The sequence below is a fragment of the Cucurbita maxima genome, unplaced genomic scaffold, assembly GCF_002738345.1.
Source record: "Cucurbita maxima cultivar Rimu unplaced genomic scaffold, Cmax_1.0 Cma_Scf00056, whole genome shotgun sequence".
Taxonomy (NCBI): Eukaryota; Viridiplantae; Streptophyta; class Magnoliopsida; order Cucurbitales; family Cucurbitaceae; genus Cucurbita; species Cucurbita maxima.
Window position 1 is genome coordinate 766,352 of NW_019272072.1, and position 10,282 is coordinate 776,633.

Sequence of the window (10,282 nt, forward strand, 5' to 3'; positions counted from 1 at the left end):
AAAAGAAATAACAGAATGATTCACATGACTCAGGCGAGCATGTCATAAATCATATGAAACAAGTAAAGATTTGTTTCTAAGGACCGAAATAAAAGCAGAGTTGTCGCACTCCAGCATATGTAGCCCTCCATCTCTATTACTGGTTGCCACCACCCTTCCTGTTTGACGATTCTAGATAGTAAGAAGATTATTAGTAAATGAAACGTTGAGAGGAAAATCAAAAGTTAATTTACTGATGGAAAGAAGATTTTCAGTGAGATGAAGAACAACCAATACATGTAATATAAATATTTGGAACAGAAGTGAGAGTAGTTGTAATAGCCCAAAAATAATAATAAACAATGAAAAAAATATACGTAATAATAGTAATAATAATAATTCATAAATAAATAATAAAAGGATTACTTAATAATTAAAAAAAAAAAAAAGAAAAAAAAAACCTAATTGTATAGACAATAAAAACTCCACTTTTTCCTTCTTTTTTTTTTTTTTTTTAATCTTTTAATGTTCACTAAATCTTTCATTTTCCTCCGTTAATTTTCCCCTTCCTTTCTTCTTATTTATTTTAATCATGATCACCATGTATTTATTTTAATTTTGAATTTTGTAAATTTTCTCGGTTATCTTTTGATTAGGTTGAAAATCAAATTTGATTAAAATTGAACTTTTAATTCCAGAAAAGATAATCAACATTTTTATCCATAAACTTATTTATTGAAATAAAATGAAAGTTCGAGGGTATTATTTCCATGGATACACTGACTCGAAGGCATTGCGAGATCCAAAATACAAGTAAATACCTTGGTCTCGACGTACCCAAGTACAGGTATGACGAACACATTGAAAATTAAGCCAATTCCATTTGTCTGTCCAACAAACATTCCCGCTAACTTGACCATATTTGTTGCTAAAATGGCACCAAAACAGCGTAGAAATCCAAAAATTTCTCATACAATTTCTAGCATATCCTATAATAAGACCACTTACTTGATTAGCGTAGGTTGATGTCACCCATCTATACTTGATGAAAGTTTGATTTTTTCCATTTTTTCGAAGTCAACCAATGTAAATCTATAACATCAATTTTAAATTTAATTCTCTACATTTTACAATAGCCCATGTATTAGACTTCATACTGGCATTAGAAACTTTGAATGAGTAGAGTGTTTGAATATTATATATATAAATACATTAAACATCTCATCTTCTATTAAAAAAAGTATAGTTACTCTTATAGGGAAAGAATTTGTTTGACCGTACACAAAAATAATTGCCAATATTATTCCGCTGCTTGAATTACACCTATAACAAAAGAAAATTTAATCAATTCTATCTCTCATTTTTACTTCTCTATGTTTCCTCCAATTTTTTTTTTAATAGGGTTAACGATTATCTTTAGTCAGTTCTAATTGATTCTTGAAGTGAGACATGAAGGAGAGACAATAAACCCTAAACCCTAAAAGACTCACTAAATCTTACATTTTCCTCTATTAAATTTTTCCTTCTTCCCTTCACCTATATTTTTCTTTTTTATCTATGTTATTTAGACGAAATTTTGTTGTATCTCTCTAAGAGTGCAAACCTTGAATGACAAATTTTTCAAATGAAGAATTTCATCATCTTTGAAATGAAGAATAACCTTGTACTGTACTTACGAATGATGAGGTCCCCCAACTAAAAATAACCCTCGTAAACTTGATCTACATTTATTCATGTCTATTGGCACCATGATGTTGTCATTGACATGTGTGACTTTTACCGCCGTCATATACATAACATTACCAAAAAGTTTCTATAGACACATCCATGATAGTAATTTAAAGATTTTGAAAATCAAATTTGATTAGAATTGAACCTTTAACCTCACAAAAGATAAGGAGCATTTTTATTCATAAACTTATTTATTGAAGTTAAACCAAAGTCAGAGTGTATCATTTCCATTGATACATTAACTCGAAGGCATTGCGAGATCCAAAATACAAGTAAATACCTTGGTCTCGACATGCCCAAGTGCACGTATGATGAACACATTGAAAATTAAGCCAATTCCATTTGCCGGTCCAAAAAACATTCCCACTAACTTGACCATATTTGCTGCTAAAATGGCACCAAAACAATGTAGAAATCCAAAAATTTTCTCTAAAGCTCCAGTTGTAATTATCTCCAGAGCGTAGTATGTGCTCGCCCAGATCGTCATCTTTTGAGTTGCAATGAACCGTTAGAGTTGAAGCAGTCATCTCATTTAAAATAATCACTTTATATCGGACGAACGGTAATTGTAGCTTAGATTCTGCAAAACAAAACCTCATCATATTGTTTGATGTCCAAGCAACCAACACGATTAAACAGAATGTGCTTAGAGACTTCATTTTCTTCTCGAAGATCACTCACCCTTTTCTACAAATGTACTTGGCTTCTATCTCTTATATATATATATATACATATAGCCAAATTAAGGTCGTAAGTAGTTATATTTTAACCACAATTAGTTCAATGTGTGTTGTACATTTTGGTTATTATAGATTATCTTCCATAACATAATGTAAAAAGTATGGTCACCTAAACATACATCATAATTTGAGCACTGGTTTGTTTTTGTTAGCAACTGATTTTGTATTTTATTAGTTCTTTTTAGGTAAATTATTTCTTTATTAAAAACATTGATTAAGTATTAAAGTTATGGGTTGTATTTTTTAGAAGTTTAAAATCCAAAATTAAAAAGTTTTAAATTTATCGGTGATATTTTATTAGTTCTTTTATGTATTTTTTTATTAAGTAGCTTTTGTTGACATAGTATGTAAGGTCTCTATGAACACATTCACGATAGAGTTTCACTAGAAAGTAACCTCATATATTATTGTGATAGTGTATTTTACCAATATTATTGTGATAGTGTATTTTACCAATAGAAAGAAAGTACAAATTATCACTATTAAGTTAGAAAGGAGAAATTTTGAAGGATGAAAGTTTTTTTTGAAACATGTGTGCGTTTTAGGGTCAGTATCATTATGATTCTTTTTATTTTAAAAAATATGAGAGAGACAATACAAATGAAGAATGGATTACACAGGTAGACCCATACATTTCCTTACATTATAATCTTTGATTTTGTTGCCACATCATCACGTCGAGTATGTTGTCTCGATTCTAATTTCTTCGTTTTAGCTCTGATTTGAGTAATTGAAAAGTTGTTGTAATCGTTATTCCCGACCTTATACTGTGGACAATTCAAAATACTTAAAGTAGTTAGTAATTAAAAGTAGGTTTGTTATCATCAAAAAATCGGTCAATTAATTTATTGAAATTAATTAAATTGAGATCAAGGGCCAAAAAGCCAACATTGATGAGTGTCTTGAAAATAATAGGAAGTCTTGATTTGTAAAGGATATCTCTACCATCCAAAAAAATCAAATCATTAGTCAAATAAACTCCCTGCTTAAGTCTTATTGACCCAAGGGCATCAAATATCGGATAATTGATTCATAGTCCTCTTTGATAATTTTATATATATTTACTGTTTTGTAATTTGTATGGTATTATTCGAGCCTTTTGAATGAAATATGATAATTGATTTCCTCTTTGATAATTTTAGATACCTCCATATCCGATATTTGATGCGTCATGTTTCACTATGAGGTCTGCCCTTGGGTCAATAAGACTTAAGCAGAGAGTTTATTTGACTAATGATTTGATTTTTTTGGGTTGTAGAGATATCCCTTACAAATCAAGAGTTTGTATTATTTTGAAGACACTCATCAAGACATTTGTAAATGTGCATGATATCTTAAAGGATTTAAGACACATAATTGAGAGAACCTAAATTTTTTTTGAAGTTGGCTTTTCTAGGATACGTCATCACGAAAGTTTGAGACAAACTCAATGGACCATTGAATGGGTTTTATAAGGCTCAAATAAATTTAAAATCCAAGAAAAAGATATGAGTTTGATATTATTTAATTTTGGGTATGGACACAACTAGCTGATTTCTTTAATGAATGTAGGTAGAAGTTTAAAGTGTTGATCTTAATGGTTTTAGAAAATATCAACACATCATCAATATAAACTATTGAAATTTTTTGAAAGGATTGAAAATATCATTCATAATCTTCAGAAATTCGGATGGAGCGTTTTTTAGGCTAAATGGCATGATGTTCCTCTCATATTTTCTAAACTGGACATTAAATGCTATTTTATATTTGTCCTTTTAGGAAATTAGAATTTTCCTAAATCTCAATTTTATATCGAATTTTATAAAAACATTTAACTCTAAATTTTTTTTATCAAATCATTTTTGTTTTGGATTGGATATCTTATTTATTCTAAAACCTTATACAAAGGTTTGTAGTTAATTACCAGTATCAGAATTTCTGGTTTCTTTTCACCATGTTGTTAACCTAAAATGTCAGACATGACCACATGCTCGTTGAAGACCTTATCAGCTTCCTCCCCAAAATATCACCTAAAATGTCAGAGTATTTAGTGTTTGATGCTTTTTGACTTAACCCTAGGGTTTTATTTACGGTGAACTTGTGGTAATTTTTATCAAATTATATATTTGAATACCTTATCAGATTGCACCTAAAATTGCTAAATGAAGGAGCTGACAATGACTTTGTCATGATATTGGCGAGCTGATCCTTGGAAGAAATTAGTCGAACATCAAGCTGACGAGTCGATACTCGTTCACGAACGAAGTGATAACCAACCTCAACATGCTTTGTTCGTCGATGAAAGATTGGATTGGCACCATTGTTGTCACACCACAGGCTAGGCGCTCGCGCTTGCGAGATCCCGAGCTCACGCAAGAGAATTTGGATCCAAATTAATTCGGTAGTGGCATCAGCAACTGCCTTATATTCGGCCTCAGTACTAGAATGAGAAACTGTTGATTGTTTCTTCAAACTCCAAGAGATAAGATTGCCACCAAAAAAGATCACATAGCCTCCAGTGCTTCGACGATCATCAGGATTCCCGACCCAATCAGCATCTGAAAAGGAACTCAACAAATCAATGCTGGACTTTGTAAAACACAAACCCATATCAATAGTGTCATGTAGATAACAGAGAATTCGTTTGACTGCCGCCCAATGTATAGATGTTGGGGAGGACATGAACTAACACACTCTATTGACACAGAATGATATATCAGGACGTGTCAGAGACAAATATTCGAGAGCACCAATGACACTCCGATAGCGAGTAGTATCCTCAGGCAAAAGCTTTTCACCACCATCCAATAACAACTTCTCACTAGTAAGCATAGGTGTGGGCACACCTTTGGAGGTGAGCATATTGGTTCTAGACAATAAATCTTGAATGTATTTATGTTGTGTCAGAATAAGTCCATTAGAAGTATGGCGGACCTCAATCCCAAGAAAATAACTCAAAATTCCAAGATCTTTGACGGCAAAATCATCCTGAAGCTGTGTAAGAAGTTTCTCAGTAGCCGTAGAAGATGAGCTGATAATAATAATGTCATCAACATAGATGAGGATATACATCTGAATGCGCGTCTTGTTAAAAATAAAAAGAGAAACATCAGCCTTTGAAGGTGTAAAATCCAGTTGTAATAGTTTGGAGCGAAGACGAGAAAACCAGGCACGCGGAGCTTGTTTAAGACCATAAAGCAACTTATCCAGCTTGTAGTGATAACCAGGGTGTTGAGAATCCACGAATCCAGGGGGCTGCTTCATAATATCTTCATTAAGAAAGCCATGAAGAAAAGAATTTTGAGTATCAATCTGCCGAATAGCCCAACCACGAGAAATAGCAAGAGACAATAAGAGCCGAATGGTAGTGGGCTTAACAATTGGACTAAAGGTATCATCATAATCAACGCCATACTGCTGTTTAAAACATTTAGCAACCAGGCGTGCTTTGTAGCGATCAATAGAGCCATCTGGCTTTTACTTGAGTTTGAAAACTCATTTGCAATCAATAATGTTAAGACCAGCACGAGGAGGAACTAAGTGTCATGTCTTATTTTTTTGAAGTGCCTGAAATTTATCATTCATTTCCTGACGCCAGAGGGGATGCTCCATAGCAGTAATATGTGAAGTAGATTCAGAGGCAGAAGACCGAATTACAAAATATGTTATTGTTCCATCTCTACGCACCTTGGGTTTCTTGATATTGTGCTTCAATCGAGTACTATACGGATGAGTAGTAGGTGCAGGATCCACATTTGAGGGGACAGTCGTATCAGCCGTTGCGAGAGGAGCAACCGATGCTACAGTAGTTGGTTAACCATCGTTCAAGGATTTGACCAGGCATTGTGCAATATCATCTGCTGGCGGAGGAGCTGAGGCCTCAATTATTGGCGGAACAACCAACGCCGATTTGCATGGCAGCGACACGGAGGATTGCTGCGGCAATTCCGAAGCTGATGTAGACACCAAATTTTTTGCATCCAAAGAGTTAGTAGGCACAGACATATGCATGTGATCATTCTCTAAATTAGTACTGCTATTACCCAAATGATTGGGGAAGAATTAGGTGGAGCTCTCTTGAATGGAAAAACATTTTCATCAAATATGACGTCTCTAGACATATTGACACGACCAGATTCGGTGTCAAGACACTTATACCCTTTTATGTAAAGAACTGTAGCCTAGAAAGACCAGATTCGGTGTCAAGACACTTATACCCTTTTATGTCCGGAGATGAGGCCAACAAGCACACCAAAATTTTTGTAATAAGGAGTAATTTGCTAGGGTATGAAAAAGATGCTTTAAGGGGCTAGGCCAGTTTCAACAATATGATGGTACTTGCGTTCAGTAGGCCCATTTTGTTGGCGTGTGTGAGGGCACGAAACATGATGAGCAATTCCAAGGGAACGAAAAAATGTGTTATGAATTTTCAGATATTCCCCACCCCAATCAGATTGACCCACTTGATTTTAGTATCTAGAAGGCGCTCAAGATGAGCTTGGAATTGCAAAAATATACGAGGAGCTTTTGTACGATCATGCATCAAATAAATCCATGAAAATTTACTGAAATCATCAATGAAGCTAATATAATATTTAAAACCCCCAACAGATGGAGGTGCAGGGCCCAAAACATCCGAAAAAATAAGTTCCAAAGATGACGAAGACCTATGGGAAGAACTAGTATATGGTAACTGAGGACTTTTTGCTGATTGACACGCATTACAAATTGACAAAGATGACTCACTAGCACACAGAATATTATTGAGACGCAAAATTGATTTTACTACTTGAGATGAAGGATGTCCAAGATGTGCATGCCATTGGGCATGAGTAGTAGATCTGCTCACCAAGGCATGCTTGAGATCATCGACATCGGATGGCTTAATAGGATAAAGACCAAATTTACACCTCCCATCTAGGAGACTTTTCCTTGACCGTCGATCCTTAATAGAAAAATGTCAAGGATGGAATTCAAAAAATACGTTATTATCACGAGAAAATTTATGAACGGAAAGAAGATGTTTGGAAATTTCAGGCACATGCAAAATATTACACAATGCAAGAGGACGAGTAGCAGTATTAATTAGAGAATGACAAGTATGCAAAACACGCAAACATGCTCCATTGCCAACTTTAACTTGTTCACCTCCATGATAGCATTCACGCACAGCAAGACGATCCATGTCACTGGTGATATGATCCGTCGCGCCTGTGTCACTGTACCAATTTGGGTCAATCTTGTAAGAGGAAGTAGCCGACAGTACCGTAGTTGGAGTAGAAGAAGGTTCATCTTGATAGGACTCATCCATCCTATGCCAGCAGCGGATAGCAGTATGCCCCACTTTGCCGCAGATCTGGCAGGAAGGACAAGCAGAAGGGTCACGACGATCACCAGCAGGACGAGAGGGTGCATAACCTTGAGAACGACCACGACCACGATCCCTATGCCCACGATTCTTCTGCTGACCACCACGACCAACATAATTGGCAGAAGATCCAAGATTTAACTGAAGTTCAGCACGACCAGTACAATTGGCAAAAGATCCCGGATTTAACTGAAGTTCAGCCTGGTGTTGTAGTTGGCGAGCTTCAAACGTCATTAGATGTGCAAACGCATCATCAAGCGTGAGGGCTTCACTCTTGGTAGTCATTGAGGTGACGAAGGGATCCTAGTCAGGGCCAAGACAAGCGAGAAGATACGCGATCACATCATCATCCTGCAAGGCAGAGCCGGTGGCAGCCAGCTCGGTGGCCAGCCCTTTGATCTTGCAAAAATAATTTGCAGCAGATTGATCTCTTTTCTTGGACGTGGCGAGCTCAACACGAATATAAGTAGTGCGAGCACGAGTTGACGACAAAAATATCCGCTGCAGAGTATCCCACGCCTCCTTGGACGTAGTAGCAGCAACTACATCGTGAAGAATCTCCTCAGACATGGAGGAGAGAAGGCCGCTAAGGACCTATTGATCCTGATCATACCACTGATATAGGCAGGATTAGAGACCAGCTCAGCACCAGCAGCAGTTGAGGAAGGGACCAGCTTGGCAGGTGCGGCATTCGTGCCATCAAGGTAGCCCATAAGCTTCGTACTCCGTAGGTAGGGGAGGAGCTGGGCGTGCCATATGATGAAGTTGTTTTTGGTTAGACGAATTGTGATAGCATGGTGTAGAGAGATTGGGCCAAAGGTCGCCATGGTAGTTGAGATGGTATTGGAGATGGTAGATGGGGAGGAGGAAGAAGATATGGTAGACATTTAAAAAATAAACGTTAGCTCTGATACCATGTTAAGTTGAATGGCACAATGACCTCACCTAGGGTCACGACCTCATGTATTTATAGATGTGTATAATGAAGATTACATTCTAAATCATAGATTTAGTAACAAACCATAAAATCATATATTTGGTAACAAATCAGTAAAACATAGATTTGGTAACAAACTAGTAAACCACTAGATTATCTTACTATATACAAATATGATTTATACTACGTTTAACAAGGTTGAGGTGATTCAAATGGTTGATGTGATAATCCAGTCATTTTTAAGGTTTCTTTTGTTGAACGCCATCATGGCTGAGATGACTGAGATGAGCACCCGAGTGAGTTTGACAAGCAGGGTCGTAGAGAACCACACCCCAAGCCAAGCTCATGTTGGGCAACAAACTCTAAATCCAAAAACACACTCTTAAATGAGAACCGGGATGCTAAGGAATTAAAAAACTTTATTTTTGACGTAGAACAATATTCGAAGGTTACAGGAACTTGCTCATAGGATCTAAGAGTAACGTTGGCCACAATGCATCTCATGGACGTTGGCGTTCGAAGGATGATGATATAAAAAATGGGTCATGCATCATAAACTCATGGGAAGACCGTTGATGGAATCGATGCATTCGAAGCTCCCCTGGATGGGTTGCCAATTAAAGACCTTACGTTTGATGTTGACTCTTTTGAAGAAAAAACAAAACGATCGAACACCTCGAAATGTCGTGGTAGCTCTAAGAACTCTATCATACGACCTAAGAGTTGAGGGCTACAGGAACTTTCTCATATGACCTGAGAGTTACATTAGCCGCAATGCATCTCATGGACGATGTAAAACTATGGTAGTGCTCGAAGGTGAATGGTATAAAAAATGGGTCATGAACCATAAACTCATTGGAAGATCGTTGATGGAATCGATGCAATTGACGCTCCCCTAGATGGGTTGCCAATCAAAGACCTAACATTTGATGTTGACTCTTTTGAAGAAAGAGCCACACAATCAAACAGCTCAAAACGTCGCGGTAACTCTAAGAACTTTAACACACATAGGGAAGGACGTGTCGAAGAGTTAGACATTAAGCAAAAGATCATGCTAAAACTCTTTAACGATCTGACAAAAGACTTCAGGACATCTACACCAAAAATTCATTGTTGTCCAGCGGTCAGGATATTTGGCTTTCACCCAGCAGGCCTGGGTTTGATTATCGGCAATGGAATATTATTTTCTTATTTCATCTTATTTTACAGTTTCTATCTTTGATTAAACAGACTTTTATGAACTTCGTACCTTTGTTAGAGTTATATTATATATATTTGGTTCAATTTCAACTACTGGGTTGAGGTGATTCAAATGGTTAATGCGATAATCGGACTATTTTCGAGGTCTCTCTTGTTGAACGCCATCATGGTTGAGATTAGCACCCAAGTGAGTTTGACAAGGAGACCCGAATTTAAACTTTACCTACGTTTGAAAGGCACTATAATAGTCAAGGTCAATGGTATTTTAGATTAAAAAGACTTTTATGAACTTTGTACCTTTGTTAATGTTACTTTGAACGTTTATTTGTGTACTTTGTACGTTTATTT

At 36.2% G+C, this 10,282-nt stretch overlaps 1 non-coding gene across 1 annotated transcript; it reads right to left on the reverse strand.

Moving 5' to 3' along the window:
• Window positions 1-8,017: 8,017 nt before the first annotated feature.
• On the reverse strand, window positions 8,018-8,157 carry LOC111471726. The gene has a single exon (XR_002715238.1). It is a non-coding gene; the product is annotated as a small nucleolar RNA Z247 (small nucleolar RNA).
• Window positions 8,158-10,282: the final 2,125 nt, after the last annotated feature.